This window comes from Phasianus colchicus, chromosome 4 (genome assembly GCF_987193195.1).
Source record: "Phasianus colchicus chromosome 4, bPhaCol1.hap1.1, whole genome shotgun sequence".
NCBI classification, from domain to species: Eukaryota; Metazoa; Chordata; class Aves; order Galliformes; family Phasianidae; genus Phasianus; species Phasianus colchicus.
Window position 1 is genome coordinate 13,556,258 of NC_143439.1, and position 18,728 is coordinate 13,574,985.

The 18,728-nt window shown below is 36.5% G+C and overlaps 1 long non-coding RNA gene across 1 annotated transcript in view; it reads right to left on the minus strand.

Moving 5' to 3' along the window:
- Positions 1 to 15,273, minus strand: part of LOC116226090 (uncharacterized) — a 410,572-nt gene extending 395,299 nt beyond the window's left edge. Inside the window, exons 1-2 of the long non-coding RNA XR_016465827.1 lie at positions 15,084 to 15,273; positions 11,458 to 11,598 (exon numbers count right to left, since the gene is read on the minus strand). This is a non-coding gene — a long non-coding RNA (uncharacterized LOC116226090). The remainder of the gene's footprint in view (positions 1 to 11,457; positions 11,599 to 15,083) is intronic.
- Positions 15,274 to 18,728: the final 3,455 nt, after the last annotated feature.

Genomic DNA, 18,728 nt, shown 5'->3' on the forward strand with positions numbered 1-18,728 from the left:
AAATGTTCATAGCTGAATACACTAAGGGGTATATCACAGTTAATTTGCAGATACTGTACACCCTTTGTAAATAAGCCTTACATTACAGATTAGTTATGGACTTAAGTCATCTCCCACCTGCATAGTAGTTCTCGGGGTAGCACTTTGTCACACCCTTCATCAAGTTTGTTTGCATTTGATTTAATGTAAAGTCAAAATTTATGGCTTTGTTCATATTACCTGCTTGGGGGAGTATGTTTAAAAGTGAAATACAAACACGCATCTTCAATAAGCAATTAGAATAAAGCAGACTTTTTTCCTGCAATACTCAATAGATGCCAGGTGGAATATTCTAATAGATATAAATGACTAAAGTATTAAATAATCACTGTTTTTTTGCTGGGCCTTACAGATAGTTGGAGTCAGAAAGAATTAAGAAGTTACACAACTATGCTGCAAAGATAAGTAGTTCCATCGATTTCACTTTTACGGAGTCACATATATTCTAAAGAGAACACCAGAAGGATAAGGAAAAAGCAATAACTACTACGTACTTTGATATGTTAACTAATATGGCATCACACATACAGACTACATATGATTAATATTATGATCACAGAAAAATACACATTACAGGACATACAATGAGGTAATATGATACTGTAACCTACGGAGCAGATAAAAAACCAATTCCATAGAAAAATCAAAATATTTTGTCTTCCCAGACTTAGAAAAATTTGCTCTTTTAATGTACTGTGATTTCAGCCCCCTTATGTACTCTTTTGCCTTTCTCACACCTTCTCTAGGAAAATATTATGACTGAATTTAAATAGAAATGGAGCTTTATAACAGTTTGATTCTCCTGCTGTGAAACTAATTATGTACTTGTCTTGTATCATAATAGAATTTTACTTTCGCTCTTAATATGCTTCAAATACTAATATTCAAGTTTTCTTCCCCTATCAAAGCAGAGCAAATGCAAAGAAAATATGTCTACATCTTACAAAAGAAGCTCCTGCATTCATATTGAATGGAACACTTGAAATATTGAATTCCATGCAGAATCTCAAAAGGGTATCTCAACTTGTTAATGGTCTAGAAATAGATCAATAGCACAATATTGTTGAAAAACAGGATTAACATTCTTCCTCCTTAAAAAGGAGCACATGACAAGTTGGGGAGATAATTCTTTCAAGAAGCTGTTCTTAGTGACATCTTACAGGTCTTTAGACCAATCACTTGTCAACATATGAAACACTTTTTTTGTCCCCACGTGCTGCCCCTGGAAGAGTATGCAGCTTTAGCTGCATCACTTTCTAAAGCAAAAGTTCAGGCCCTCAAGCCTGATTATACTGCATATTTTCAGATATTGACTAGCCCTTTGCCTTAACAAAAGAAGCTGTATCCTCTCTGAAAAAGCCAAGTACTGGCCTTATGATGTCCAATGTTCTGCGCACTGAAAATAGAATTGAAAAGCTGGTAAAATCACAAGTGCTGTCTGTGTTCAATGACCTTCAGTGGTACCTGACCCAGTCAGCCCCTAGGAGACCTTTTGTTTAAATATTTTGTGTGATGAAAGAACACCCTGCACTATTATTTATATGATTCCTACCAGCAGTTTGATGATTGGGTCTATTTGAAATAATCAAAGGCAGAGAAGAGATATACTGCACAAGAATGCATTATCACCTTTAATACTCAGCTTCCATACAGCTGACCAATGTTTAGGCAATTGAATCCTTTTGTTAGTGCACTGTATTCCAAGTGTAAAAAAAAAAAAAAATCCATAGTTGTACCTAACTACAAGATTATTATTCACTTTCAGAGCCAGAAAACCAACATGCAATTGTCACTTCAGAATGGAGAATGTCACCATTAGTTCTACATCACCCAAGTGTACATTTGTTTGCTTTTTTTATGCACACTCCAGAGAGTCATGTCAGATTTGTGAAAAGCATATTAGAAAAGTTTGCCCAAATCTTAAGCAGCAGCTGTTCCAAAAAAAGAAAAAATAAGGAACAAGACAGCACTTGTGCTTTATACCATTTTACATATGCCTCACATGGGAGATTTGCATGTGGCAAGTGTGGTGAGTGGAGTCATCCAAGCATTATTAGAAATGGTACTCTGAGGACTATCTTTATCTATTTGCCTTTTCTATACCACATGAGCATTCACAAAGTGACAATTAACATTGCAGATTGCAGGTATACTAATATTGAAGCCACTGCAGGATGAAAATGGCAGCTTTGTTACTAGTATCAAAACACACTGAAAGAGCTACATCATCAGAACATCATTTAACTGCAGACTGCAAACTAGCATGAATGCTTCTAGATGCTTATCTAAACAGATTTGAAGCCTCTCTTCACAAGAGCAGGCCAAATACTCAAGAAGCATAGTGTCATAGCATAAGACTGTATGTAAAAAAATAAGCATAGAAACAAGATTATCCATGATTAGAAAAGCCTAGTATTCTTCTCCAGAATAAAATGAAAAAATTCTAAAGTGTTACTGAGTTTTTATCATGTATCTATAGAAAAAAAATAAACAGTTGTGGTAGGAGGATATGGAAGGTAGTAACAGATTATCCTTAATGATAAAAATGGGATAAACTGTTGAAAAATAGATTCATTGTAATGAACTTCAACAAAAACAGCCTCACAGCAGAAATCATGTTGAGAATTCATAAAATCGTAAACAGAATACTGTATACACAGTCACATTTCTATCAACTCCAGCATGACTCATGCAAGGCATTTCAGGGCATCAAATAATCAGTGTGAAGGTAGAAATGTTAAACTGAGGTAAAACACACAAAGTTTCACTTCCAATCTTCCACCATGGCTACCACCCCCCACCAAAAGCAGCTCTCAAGAGTGAAACAGAACTCTCATGTTTAGCCTCAAAGCCTCCAATATATCAGAACATTTTAAACTCATTTGGTCAGGTTCAAAGCACAGGTCAGCTGACAGGCCTTGCTGCTATGCTCAGAACAAAGAGACCCATTAAATAAAGCAAAAGACAGTTCCAAGACTTGGTTCCAACACACATCATTTTGAGTACACATTGTTCCCTAAACCTAATTGCCTGAAAAAAACAGCAATAATGTGTTGAGATATCCACTGCACGCTCATACAGGCTGCCTCAGAATCCTGACCACCTCCGGACATCATTGAGGGGAGACAAGGAGCAGCATGGTCAATAATCAATCCTTCAGGTTGGCAGGATTTGCAACTGCAGTAGCAGGGAGTGTTAAAAGACTTTCTGCACTAATAACCTACCTCTAGGCACACAAGACAAATTTTTTAACAGCTGGATGATAGCATGATAAGTCAAGCTGCATAATTTATTAAAGGGAAGTAATGCAAATGGAGAGCTCTGCGGGAATATGAGCTCACCAGTTACCTTGGGGAGTTTGGCAATTGAAATTTATTTCTGTGAGCTTTTCAGAGGGAATTAAATTTTCCTTTTTATAATCTGATGCAGTGGTTAAGTTAGGCTTTGCACAGAACCTCAGATAGCTGCTTAGAACCGTCCTGTTTAAGATATGGTTAAAAGCAAAATAAGTGTATTAACTTAGGATCTTGTCATCTAGATTCCCATGTACACTTGCCAAACTGCCATAACAGCATCACCACTTCCATAGAAACCACTCATCTGAAATGGAGAATACCAGCAGATATTGCACAGAACACGTAATTGCTAACAGAAAGGAGACTGACAAGAAAGGGAAATCAAGACAAAACATGGCATAAACAAGTACAAGGCCCTATCACAGAATGACCCGGTTTGGAAGGGACCTCAAGGATCAAGAATCTCCAACCTCCCTGCCACAGGAAGGACCACCATCCTCCACATTTAATACTAGACCAGGCTGCTTAGGGCCCCATTCAACCTGGCCTTCAACATCTCTAAGGACAGGCATCCACAACCTCTCTGGGCAACCTGTTCCAGCACCTCACCAATCTCACTGTAAAGAAAGCCTTAAGAGTATCACTCACACGTCAATTTAACCATTATCAGTATTTGAAACCAGATTCGTTGCAATGAATGTTGTATAGCATTGAGTACAATCACATTCACACATTCACATTTGCTTCTGGTAAGTTTGCATACAGGATCAAGTTCCACAGATCACTCTCAAGTTTTTTCTTCTCTCATTGTTGTGGGCTTTCACTCCCTAAAGAGACTCTATCTAGATGCAGTTTGAATATTCTCTTCCCTGTAAGGCAAGACATAGAAAGGATAACACTATAAAATAATAAATATCATAAGTTAGTTTGAATTGTTGAGCATTATTTCTGGAAGATAGTATTTAGTGCCTGGAATGCCGTGAATGACTAGCCAAATCATTTGTCTCCTGATGTCAAAATGATCAAAAAATGTAACATCCTAGTCACATAACTCAAAGTAGCAACTTCTATTTGAAAAATAAAACCTCTTTTTCTATCTTCTTATCTAGGCAACATTTTTATCCTATCATTTAAATCGATGCCATTCATTGTGATTGAGATTTTTTTTTAATACACATAAAGATGGTAGAGTGCTGTCTGCCTATATTCACTCTTACAATCTTTATTGGTTTTTGTTTGCTTTTTAAACTCTCATTCTTCTTTACATCATTAACAAATCTGTAAAAGAAGAAAATAGAGGATGTTTTCACAAGTCTATCAGTAAATGCTGAGGTTCCTCAGAACATGAAGAACTCCAGCCTTACATTCCGTATGCTGCCTCGATGAAAAGACCTTTATTTTGTAGAAATTGCAATTACAGCTGTTATCTTAAGTTTACATTCGAAGTCTATGTCACCAACAAATGTGTTTTATCTTTATAGCAACGTGTTAAATACTTTTAAGCTCAATTTTGGAAGTATCACTGTTTAACTCAATAGCAATTCAAAAATAGAGTACGTGAAAACCAAGTTGATTACATTTCACTTTTCACTTAAACATATATGAGGTCACCACGTCATTCGTATGAGAAAGGTAGGTCTGAAAGACAACAGTAGGCAGACTTCATGCAGTATTTCTACGGCAATTTGTGAGATATTCACTGTGCGTATCCCTGTTACTTCAGGCATCTGAAACCATAGCAGTGACACTACATAAACTTTCTTCATCTCATCAGGCAGTCACTGAGAAATAACACTGAAATACTTGAAGCCATAGAAAATATCCAAAATAAAGCCCACATCAGAGAGTTTAAAAGCTTCATGTTAAGCAACTCAGACATATTTTAATACTCTTCACAAGAAAAATATACATGTTTTGATTGCAATTATTTTAAATTCATAGTAGAAGTTTAGATGTTTTTAAGACACAGGGAGGGAAGATTTGGAAATAGTATGTGCTTTGCTATGTTTACATATTAAATAACAAATGCTAATGTAATTGAACAATTTAAGGAGGGTCTTAAAAACAACCAAACAGTACAATAAAAGAAATATAAGTTAACAGGAAAAAAACAATTGTGTGCAAGATGTAAAGTCCCTTATGAGCTCTTATTGTTCTGTGTGCTTTGAAGTATTTAATTATGTATTTATTTATCCAAAAGGTGGTATTAGAGCCACAGATTTTAAAGTAAGTCTCTCTACTGCTTTCCTCATTTATCAGCTACAATTAAATACAGCCATTAAGAATCTTTGTGACATGTTAATGAGCAAATTCAGACACTTGAACAGTATCTTAAAAATCAATATGTATGTTAAGTAAATCTCACTGCTCAAAAATTAAGTATATGGGGGATAACTCATGGGAGTGATAGTAACTAAAGAAGGCTTTTTGTTGTTGTTCTTGTCAAGTTTGAAACTCAGCTACCAAGACTAAGTTGTTACCCTCTGCTGAAAATTGTGTGACTTGGTGCTGTTTGTGGAATTCCCATTGTGCAGATGCTCCAACAGCAGAACTGTCCATAATAAAACGCACTTACTAAGTTGTTTTTTTTGTTTGTTTGTTTTTAGCACAAAGGTCGAAGAGTCACAAACTTTCTTGCCCTCCCACTGTAAAGATTGCTTTTCTCATGTCAGGGTTAGATTTTAATTCTAAATATGGGAAATTATACTGCACTTCCTCCACAAAGGCTAGCTGACTTCTAAATAAGTCACAGAATGGTAACGAACATCCAGAGTTCTCAAGCTGTTCTATAAGAACCAAACTCATTACTTTACATCCTGGCATTTTTACGTCAAGAGCATAAAAATAAATAGCTGTCAAAGTTTTCATACTTTTAGCAGTGAAATTAGATTAAGACAGAGATACTTTAACGTGCTTCATTTAAAAGTGTTGCTTTCACCTGCATTTTTAAGCATAAATAACTAAAACATCTGTTAGTTACTGTTTTTGTTCATGTTGTACCTTATTTTTCTGTTAAATAATGAAGAAGTTGCAAAGAAAAACATGCCATGCACCCTGAGTTTTAAAGCAATACTTATTTGTTTCTCATTTAGGAACAGGCAATTACTTAACTTAAATAAAAATTATCTTTAATGTTGTATCTTTTTAAACCTGAAGCTTTCATGCTGAAAACTGAATTAACTTGCTAGTGTTTATAATCAGTCTTTATTCAAAAAATGTAGATTTCTACACCTACAAGCAAGAGATTACTTTATGCAACTTCAATTATACATTACAGGTGGGCACAGAATTAAACAGATTGTTTGGTGGGCAGTTCTCCTAGTGTGTTAATTTAAAAGACAATATGAAACATGAGTACTTTCATAGCTCATTCAAAAAAAGCAAATGTGAAAAATGCATGTTGCATTTTTTATTGAGTGAGGACAAACTACTTTTTTGTTTTATTACAGGCTTTTGATGCATGGCCTAACGCAGGCCTCAGCAAAAAGATAGCAAATCTTGGAATTTATTATTGCCAATAGTCAGGATGACCTTTACTTTAACTGCATCTTCGCTGTCAGTAATAATCCAAGGCTGCACTTTCAGTGATAGAACGAGAGATTTTGCATATTGAGTCTCCAGGTCTCCTTGAAAACGTTCAGAAATCACAGTCATTTATTCCTATTGGCAGGGCAAGGTCCATTATGAAAGCTCATTTGTCTTTGCTTGAAGATGAAGAGTGGAGAAACTCCATTTTTTGCTCTGAATCAAGTACTAACTACAATAGTTTTCTCAAATAAATCAACAAGGAGGCTCCTAGGTCCACAGACTAAAATCTTTTCTCATTCAGGGCACCTGTTCTCTAATGGTTTCCTTCACCTTTGTAACATACAATTTTGGTAGTAGATAAAACAGCACTTTAACACAGACCTGTGGATTTTGCATTCTAACCTTTCTTCATTTGTGGTTTGTTTTACCTGACAGGTTAGAGTTTGCAGGTTCAGAAGGAATCTAGCAAGGACAGGATTGCAAAGGCAATAATAATAAATAACAGGTTTGCAACACTGGCCTCCTCTCCCTCAAGAGATGTTTTTAAAGCCAAAAATTACTTAAGCTATGTAAGACATGATATGTGTAGCTGTTTTAATAAAATATACTCAAAATCCATCTCTGCTAGGTACAGTTCAGCCCCAGGTAGTTCTCTTTGCTCTTAGAACTGACTGGATAAGAGCCAAAGCCAACCTAGAAGTCAGAAAGATGTACTAGCATGACATTTACACCCAAGAAATACGCGTCCATTGCATAAACAGGCCTGTACAGCCTGTACAGCAAACTTGCAAATACTAATGCATTTTTTAAGGGATGATGTAGGACAGAAAGAAAGAAGGGAACAGGATTTTCCTACAGAATCTGTAATAAAAACTGCATTTGAATCTCAATTCCTCAGTCTCTCCCTAAGTTCTATATTTCTGATATCATATAGTGAACTATTCCTGAACTCCACGGGAGTTTTCTTCAGATGAAAGGAGAGAAAAGTTAAGCCAGAGAAAGGAAGTGATTCACCCTCTTAGACAACAGCAGAGTCTTAAGAAGGATGCTTAGATCTAAGGTTCTGTAAAGGCAGATAGCTGTTTTCCCATGGAGTGACTTAGTGCAGCCCATGGGGATCTGCAGAGACTCTGCAATCTGTAACACACAACAAATTATGAGATTCAGACCTAAGCTTGAATTAATTATTCCACTGGGGAGAAATAAAGCACCTCCAAGTCTCCTCCTTTTCATCTGCTTTATGGCAATTCATCAAACAAGAGAAATTCCAAAGGAAACAGCAGGCGTGGGAATCTCAAGTTGCCTAGGTCTATCATGGCCATCTTTCTATCAAAATTGGGCAATTTTTCTTCCAAAAAAGTCTACTCACTGAAAACTGTAACTTCAGGTCAACTGATACTATTCAAATTAATTTAGCTCATCGCTCCAGTGAATGTGTATTCATCTATATAAAGAGGAACACCATCAACAGGAGAGACATACTTCAAGTCCTACAGGCACAGCAAATGCTCTTCTTAGCTCTCAGCTAAAACGTAAGACCTCATGGGGTATTTATTTGGCTTATTGTCCTGAGTCTGGAATAGGAATCCGCAGGAATAACATTCAGCCAATTTCATACACAGAACACATCATGAATATTCCATAAACACGAACACCAAGACAGTAACATATCCCATATTCTATTCTCTTTAAATAGAGCAGCAACCAGGACAGATGAATTTGTTAAAACAAGTTTTTTCCTCTTTGAGGGTACCTAGTTTGCATCATAGGGCTGGGAATTAACATCACAGCAAGAAAAAGCTAGAAGTCTTTTATACCTTACCTATTGTGTTCTCTAAGAGCTTCAAAACTTCTTTGGGAAGAGAGTAAGAAAGATTTAATTGATTCTTGCTGGGCCACATAGCTGCTGGCGGAGTTCGCTCTGTACTTCCACACCTTCCTCCACGTTCTTCTAACTGGAATTATTTTTTTTTTTATTTTTTTTTTCCAAATCTGTCTCAATGCAAGTGCACTTACATAAGTTTCCACATCAAACACCAAGATACAGCATTCAACATACGGACCGTGGGCTGAGAAGCCATCCAGCTTCCATGGCATACTTTTTATTCGCTTAAAGGCATCACCACATATCCTTAAGCTATTGACCTCTAATTCATAAAGCCTATTTCTTCTGACTACACACAAAGTAGTGAATATCAGTAAGAGAATTAAAGAAATAAGAACAGGGAGTTATAAATTAAACCTCTAACTTCCATCTTTAACATGGGAAATAAAAAAGTTTCTAGCTCCTACAATAGGAGCAGAAACTCAGAAATGAAACAGAAAGAAAGAGGCCCTGGGGCCTGACAGAGCCTGATACCTTTTAACCATTTATGTGATAAATGTGAACAATTCTGTGGCTCTGGGAACTCCAAGAACGTCACTGCAGAATAGCACCTGTGCATAAGATCTCTGAACACCTTCCACAGCTCAGTAAGTCTAGCCAGATTCCCCAGAGATAGTAAGACCTACTGCTTGCACTACTATGTCATGCTTCTGTAGCAGAGTTCAGGCATAATAGAAACAAGAAAACACTAAGTGCTGTACACCCCCAAGGTCATTTAGCTATTTCTATGGTCTACACCACCCACAAACCTACATATAGGGCAAGAAGTATCACAAGATTTTACATAGCCTTGTGATAATCTTTAACACTCCTTCTCTTCTATGGTTGGATCTGACAATATTTTAGCCAATCTCAGGAATCACACTAGAGCATGCTTCGTAAGTTCAACCAGCAAAAAGTAAGTTGTTAACATAGTTAAAAATCTTTTACTTCCAAGCCTCTTTCTCACATCCTGAAAGATAGAATATATTCATTCTACAACAGAACATCTTCCAACTCTGCATATAGAACGGTCTTACAAGGGAAAAAAAAAAAATGACACTAGGAGATGCAGTTGAAATGAAAATATTTTTTCTGATAACACTCAGATGTTCACTGAAACACCTATTTTTTTCCTTGAGTAGTGTTAAGTTGTTCTTTTTCTCCCCTTCTCAATAAGGGGAGAGAACATTGTGATACAATACGCAGTGTTTGCTACAAATAATCAATGAGGTTTTGGGGGCATCAGTTTTTACTCTTGCCAATTGCACAGAGCATTTCAGCATTCTACTAGCAGTTTCCAAACCAAACACGTGCATATTGACAGAATTACTCTAGCATCATCCATTCTGTGTTTAAGTCTACAAAACGTCCCTACTGTTCCGAATCGTAAAAACAACATCCACTTTAAAAGCATAATCAAGATTTTTAGCCACTGAAGTAAGCAGAAAAGCACAAAAACAAATCACTACAATCATGAGATTTCCTAATTATCATCTCCAGACACCGTTTGCAAAGCATATGCCTGAATCTCCAGGTATTGCTTACTTCTTAGAATTTTCATTGCTAAGTTATATTATGTATGGGAACTGCTGGGTCACAGCCTGAACCACTGATTGAGCTCTTGGAGAAAGGACCTGGTCAGCTCTGGGAGCACAGATGAAGACAATTCACCTATGTGACCGGAAGGGAGCCCCTATCTTAAATCTCATCTAAGGGCTGACTGCCACTGGGGAAGAATCTCATTCTGGAGATCTCTCCTTGGTGAAGCTTTCCCCTGTGAACCTAGAATGTTCTGATACAAATGAACAATCCTCTTTCCTTCCTTGATAGCACCCCTCTATTGTGCCAGTCCTTCTATCATCACACCTTTGCTGTAATGTTTTTCCCGTTGATCTGTCCAATTGGTGCACATTAAGAAGCCACTAAAATGCATTTAGACTTTACCTTATACTCCCTATGAGTATTTGTTTTTATCCATAAAGAAAGTCAAGAAATAAGTAGGAGAAAGGATGGTCGGTCTATCAAGTTTTCAGAAAAAAAAACACTCAGTAGAGGCTGGGAAATTGGGTCTCAGAACAGTTTTAGAAAAAAACATACCAAAAGATCCAGTGCAGAAGTTGAATCTAGTTTTGAGCAGTGAAACATACACCTCTTCCTGCCACTGGCTTAAATATTTCACTTCTCACAAATCGCATGCCAGTATTCCACATCTCCCCAGGCATGAATAACCAGAGAACAAGAAAAAGAAATGGAATGCTAAGACAACAAAGTACTCAGGACCAGGAAACAGAAGCTATAGGCAGCATTTTTTTTTTTTTCTTGAAGTCAATAAAGCTTACCAAATGCAACTCTATGAATAATAACTCCTTAATTAAGCATTTAAGGCCAAAAATAAAACCTCACCACAGAAATCTAAATTGACTTGAGAAAAACATGCTTTCAGACAGCAGGAATAAAAAGCAGAGAATAAAATCAGCAGAAACATACGGTTATGGCAACGAGCCCCCTCTGCACTGCCCCAGTGAGCAAGCCAGGCTTTGTAAAGTCTACAAAATCAAGTGCATTTCTACCTCCAGTTCATGGTATTTCCACACTGCAGGACAGCCCCCAGAAGATATATTTACAGCAAGATATCTGCTAGATAATTAAAAGCAAACAAACCCCTCCCTTCCCCCAAAAACAGAACCTTCCCACCTTCGATTCCCCAGAGCCTCACACAAGGCGTACCTGACAGGGACCACAAGTCCCAGGGTGGCAAAGCAGGAGCAATAGCAACAGTAGAATAGACTAGGCAACCATCTCATCCTCACAGCAGCATGCAGGTCCAGTCAACAAGCCAGGATGGTACAATAACCACAGGCAGACTCCCTTCAACAAAGAGGAGAACAGAAGTCAGGTTCAACGCCTGCAAAACAATAGCTTAAAGATACAGACAGGAAACCTGCCTTTCAGCTGAGCTAAAGTGGTATTTGGGACTGAAGAGTAAGGGCAGGCCCAGGTGTGGCCAATCAGGGCCATTAAAGACTATTAGCACTACCCAGGCATTGCAGCATTATAATGGAAAATCCCAGCTGAAATTGATTTGGGCAAGAATAAAGGGAGGTGCTCAGCAGTTTTTCTTCAGTGGTTTCTTTCACCACTTGTTAATGTTTTCAGATAGACTTTGAAAACGACTGCTTGCATTCATGAAAGGAGAAGAAAATGATATTGCATTGACAAAAGCTGTTACATGAAACAAATAAAATAATTTCTGTGTACATTAAACTAATTATTCCTCTAATCACTGGTAGAGCAATGATGATAGGAGTGCAGATGAAGCATCACCAGGTTTTGGGTGATACAAGTTCAGCTTAAAAAAAAAAATCATAAAGTATATCTGCAACAGAGCCAGCTACAAGGAGATGTACAAGAATTGCTCCAAAAGCAATGCCTCTTATCTTATTATGTTGGCCCACAGTAACAGTTGGTGGTATGGCAGGACAGCTTGAACCTTCCAACCAGTGATCCACTACATTTGGTTGCTGTTTGACAGATGGCAGCAGAGGGGTAGTCTGACAAAACGGTGTCTAACATGGAAATACAGATGAAGCAAATGTGTGTCAATGACTTCCTCCATGCAGAAAAAAATTGCTTCCATAGGCATTCATTGATTTTTGCTGAATGGTTACAGAGACCAAACAGTGCATGTGAACACAGTGAGGCAGCGGATGGTGCATTTCAGCAGTTGTGACAGCAATGGTGAGTCACCTCCTCTGGTGCAGATTTTTATGAGCACAGCATGCAGGCTCTTGTTCAGCACTGGTGAAAATGCGTAGCTAATAGTGGTGCCTAAGTTGAAAAGTAGTGTTTTGTAGCTGAGAATGTGCTCTGTCAAATAGTGTTATTGTGCTCTTCGTATCCTGTTGGAATTTCCATGAAAATAAACAAGAGGCATTACTTTCGGAGTGACCTACAAATTTCTGCAATATAACTTAGCAGTGTTAACTTTTTCCATATAGGAAAAAGGAGAATGAATGCACAAAGCATGTTTTTTTTTGTTCTGTTATTTTAGCCACCACTGATTTTTTTCTTATCTTAATTCCTCAAAAGAAAGAAGTCAGACAACTAAAATTTACAGACTGTACTAATCCTTAGAGTACAGATCCACTCTTCTAAAAGCCATAAATACAGAGTTAAAGAACCACGGGAAATTAGTTCTCTGAGTTATGTTAATTGCTCCCAGCACTCCAGTACCTATCTGCATAAAGAAGGAACAGACTTTGAAGAAGACATTGTAACATATCACGATTAAAAAACTGTATGCCATAAGAAAAACAAAACACATTTCTTTCTTAAGAAAGAAACAGGGTTTGAACCACTTAAGAGGGGGAAAAAGTAAGTATGTTTTGGGCAGAAAGAAGCCACACAGTAGAAATAATTGATCTGAGTGCTGTTATCTGTCACTTTAAATCACCCTCTAGCAGTAGAGAAGTAGTAAATGAGGAAAAGTCATGAAAAGCTGCTACAGAAATAAGGAGAAAGTAAACAACATGCTGTGATTACAGTTTTGAATTCAAAATATATAGAAAAAAAAAAACATTCCAAAATTAATAGGGTAGCTTCAAACAATATGAAGATGGTAAGAAAAGCAACTCTCAATGACCTTACTAGGTAAACATGTAACTGTGTTAAATCATTTTAAATCTCATATAGTGACCAACAATATAAGCAAGAGCACTGTGAAAATTTAAACCATGAAAAAAAATCTTTTATGCTAAAGGATGAGTTTTGTCAAAGAAACTGTATATCTGATGGAAAAGGGGGAAAAAAAAAGTTCATTAATGTACTGGTCCACTTGACAATGCATAATGTTTGTTTGAATACTGGCCTTGTACCAGCTGTATCTCAAGTACTTTTTGATTTATGATGTACAGTTTGTGTTGATGCACTTCTAGTCGATCCGAAGTGTTCTCTGCTCAAAAAGGATAATCATCACTTAGCTCAGTCAGTGCAAAAACCTGACCTTCCTTGGCTCCATTTCAAATGTTACACTCCCGCAGGTACGCCCTCCCTTCAGCTCACGTGTACTCATTACTATGTCTGAACGCAGAGGTCATTGTAATACTCTATCTGGAATAACACTGAATAGGATGTAGCTTCTAGATACAATGGGACAGTGTGTAACCTGTCAGATATATGTACTGATTTACAAATTACTTGTTCTAAGAGAGGATAACAACATAGACTTTCTAAAGAAGATGATGAGTTTTCTGTATTCCCTCTATATACTTTTTTTTTTTTAATCATCTTATGCAAATCCCCAGATATTTGAAAATACGTGAGGAATCTATTTAAATCACTGATATATTCATTACTTAAAAAAAACAAAAAAACTATTTTTGCTTTTCCATATCAAAAAGAAAAAGAATGTGGAGATTTGGATCATGCATAGTTATAAGCAATATAAATCCAATATTAATTTGAAAACCAGCCATTAAGAACTTTCTTAGACAAATCTGTATGCAAAGATTTAAAAACAATTAGTTTTTTTTTTGTTTTGTTAAAAAAAGGTTTCCTCAGGTCATCATGACAACAGGACCTGCACAAATCAGTAAACTTGGATATAACCAGGTGGATATGGCTATGTCAGAAATTTATCTCAATTATATTGCATAAAATAAATGATAGTCAGGAATGGAAAAATGTGCAGTCCTTCACAGAGTAGGGCTAAATCCAAATCTCGATGCTAGTTTCAGGTTAGTATAGCTATGATGAATAGAAGATAGTCTGGCACGTCAGGGTTTTCTATATGACTGATAATATTAAAGGCTAGTTCCTCATGGCTGGCTACACTGGAACATTCCACTTCAAAAGAAAAATAACTTTCATTTGCATTTTCCTCTAATCCTAAAGTTGAAATTACTTAATGGAATTTCAGTAGTACTCCTCATTTCTGTTTGCTATTTAAAAAAAGCATTTATGAAGTAGGAAGTTATACAAAGGCCTACCACGTAGGGATTCTTTTTTTCCTCGTAGAAAACTAAAATTGAAGTATTTGTTTATTTCCATACCAGTTTCACTCTACCTGCCCTGATTGGCAACTTAACAAAAAGCACATGCCTCCACACTCCAGCACATGTTGATCCCTGATATTAACCTAAAATGTGATTGTCCTTATCTGCCAGAGTAACCACAATTGTTCCAACTGAGCTTCAGGACATCTGTGGAGATTGCTTACTGAAATAATATCTAAAATAATGCTTAAAACAGAACATGTATCTGTCTACATGCACAGTTGTTACAGTTGGTGTTATAGCTGGAAAGATTATTGTGGTAAAAATGGGAAAAGAAACAATCAGTGAAGAAATGCCCACCTACATCCAAAGATCCAGGTTCACAAGAAAGACTCCACAGAAGAAGGATAGCCAAAAAGAGATCCTTCCCCAGTGGCACTCAGCAATTAAATGGAATCAAGAAGGTCACACAGCTGAATTGCCTTCACCAGTGTTGCCACAGCTGACTCAGTCCTTTCCTCAGGTGATCAATCAGTGGTTCAGGCTGTGACTCAACAGTTCCAAACAACAGCAGAGTGACATATGTTCATTTTGGTGTACAACCTCTTGAGCACTGTTGCCTGCATTGTCAGTTGTTCTTAGTTGTCAATTTTGTTTTTTCTTTGTCCTTGGATGTTTTTTTCTGTGTTTTTTTCTGGAATCAATCTTTCATTGCGAAAATGTTCTTGTGTAAGTTTGATTAAATATTTAATATTTAAAATATAGTTTATTAATAATTATTTTCACTTCTGAATTGGAACAAGTGCAGCTGAATGCATTATTCAAGAACTGCATCTGATCTTATTTAATATCATGTAACACTTTGCTTGTTCTTATTCTTTTTTCTCATGTAGATGCAGTATAGCATGCTTGCCAAATGTGTAAAGTAAGTACCTTTTCTCCCAAACAAGCTGTTCAGAAATATTATTAGCCTAAATATATTGTCCTGAATTTTTTAAAGCATGTCTCTTCTGAGTTAATCATCATTTTTCTGTACAACAGTTATAGTAAGCTATTTCAGAAACAGCTGTGCAATAGGATGTACCATAATATGATAAAGAAAAAGTTAATCTACTAAGTTGGTGACCTTTTTTTCTCCTGATTTCTAAGCAGCTCACTGAGTCTGTCTTAGAATGTGTCTTTAAAATATTTCTAGGGTCATCAAACCAAATGTTTTCAAGTATTTTGATGCTTAAGGATTTACAGTTGGGTGGTTTTCCAAGAGTACTTAGGCATTTACAGTAACTTCAGTGACAATCAAGAAGTAACACAATCAACAATTAGGTCCTCCTGAAAATAACTACAAGGTGCCTTTTTACTTAACTGGTAACTACATTTCCTAGTTTGTCTTTTACAAGTTTTGGTTCTGGTAATAAATACCCCTGAGAGGTGATATGGTAGATGAGTTTACCTGCAAGTAAGCATGTTCTCCATTCTGATTATAACTAACGTTGTTTCAACTAGTGAAAGTATAAACTTTATGTATACAAAATACACAAAACTAATTGATTTTTATTCTCTACCTCCAGTTTCACAATGCTGGCTCTGCTGCTCTCTTTTCTGGCTTACTCACTTTTTTCATTTGTGGCTGGTGACCCTGCACATAGCAGGGGGATTGAAACTAGATGACTATTATGGTCCTTTTCAACCCAGGCCATTCTATGATTCCTTCAGTGAATATGTACTGCTTGTCCCCTTTGTCATCTTTGAATTTGTTTAATCTCACCAGCAACAATTTTTGATAAGAACCTTCCTTTGGGGTGCATATGCATAAGTTCATATAAGATGCCAAGATCCTTATGGTGTATTGACTCATGTTTTGACTCCATAAAAATATATATATATATATATTTTTTTCCAAAATACATCCTGCTATTTAACTATGGCTGACAATACAATGCTGAAATTACTTATTATAATACTATGCCATGCATTTTGTTAGCATTTTTCAATTATATCAAAGGATTGCTCTTTTGTGAAGAGAAACAGCTATGTCAAAAGCTTCTCTAACTACACAGAATATCCTTCCCTTCCTGACCTTTTGTATCAGGCTGAATCTCTCCAGTGTTTTTTAAGCCTACTGTAAGTGCAGATCATTCTTTTTTTTTTCTTTTTGTGGGGACATCAGCTGCACGTTTGAATGGGAGGTTAAATACTGGCCTGCAGAAATTGTTCAAATAAAAAATCTAGGCCTGAATATCATGAGCCTGGAACATCTGTGGCCACGTCCAAAGTTAATTTTGGTAATTAGTCTAAATAGCAGGCAGAATGTGCTGTTGGTAACCTTCCTCATCATATCATAACGCTTTATAGACAATTTTAGTTTCTGTGTGTTATTGTTTCCTCTCTGTTGATACTCATTTGGATTGGCTGTGGGAAGTCACACATGAACACATGTGCAAAGTACAGCAAACAATATGTAACTTTATGGTAGATAAAGACAATGAAGTCAAACTTTTTTATCCTGTTTATGTGAGGTAACCTGTTGGTAAGAATTGCACAAATACCTCATGACAACAGTGATGCTCATATAGTATAGTCACAATTTCATTTCTCTTTTTGTTGTTGTTGTTTGCTTTTTTCTTAAATAAATTATCAAATAAACATGTGTGTTTGTTTGATCTTATAGGACACAGAATGTTTTTTAAATAATTCTTAAGCTGAAACTTCCTTGAGTACCCAAACAATTTCATGCAAAATAGAAAGTATTTAAATTTGGTTTAATTGGGTATTTAGGTCACATGGGACAGGCAAAATAGCTAGATGTGTTTACTTCTGAGTATCACATTATGCTCTATGTATTACTCACTAGAATCTGAAATGTTGATTTGATGATTGTTTTCCACCATTATATCATTATTTGCTATTTTTTCAGTATTTCTTTCAGTAAACTAATTTGCTACAGTGTTTGAAGAAAATAGACACAAAAGAAGTGCAAACACAGTAAAGCTAAGTTGTTTTAATTTAGAACTAGCTGAGAAATTTTCAAGTTTCTTTCATTAGAAAAATGTTGGTTTGTGGAAAACAAAAATTATTCATTCTGTTAAGCAAGTGCCTGCTAAGAAAATAATCAGAAAGTGTTTCTGAGCTATTAAAATGCTTTAAACACTTTAAACCAAAAAGTTTCTTGAAGGTCAAGTCCTCCTTTAGTATTTTAATTAAAATACAGTAAAGCTATAATTGAAAAAGTAAAAGGTGAAAATTTCAAAAAGACTTCTAAAATCTGATTAGAAAAGTGAAATTTTATCTTGCAGTTGGGATATCAACTTTTTAATTAGTACTAGGCAAGAAAAAAAAAAACATAAAATCAAGAAAAGTGTCACATAATGGAAGAATAGGTGTTTTGCATGTGCCAATTCTAAAATATCTTAGTGATGATTTAAAATTGGAGTAAATGAGATGTTGTTCACCTAAAGCAGACTCCAGCTCTCACTGACCTTCTTATTAGGCTGTGTCTTTTCATGTACTGCACAGGGAGTTTTTTGTTCAGGTGCCTACAAGTAAGAATTCTGAGCACTCAGTTTTGCTTCATTTTCCTGCTCCTTTTCCACTGATAAGCCTACTTGTTTTAGAATAACAGATTCAGAAGCTGGGTTTTGGTCCCTTTGGGCTATAACCCAGAAACAAGTATTCCAGAGAGCGTGCATCTGAGCTGATGCATCTGCAGTACAGCTGGGCTCTGTGTTTCCATGTCTCCTTCCAACACGTGGAGAGAGCTGGGACAGCAGAACAGAAATCCAGCATGGCTATTTTCCAGTGGCTTAATGCCCAGGACCTGACAACACTAAGCTCCTTGGCAGCAGCTTCCATTTTCACTGGAATCAGTCCTGGCCCTAAAATCAGGGAGCTGATCACATCTCTCTACCATCTCACTGGCTCCAACACTTACTCGGAGCAAGTCAGAATGTGACACCGTCCGTTTCCATGAGACTGATCAATCATGATTAACTCTGCTAATTAAACTCG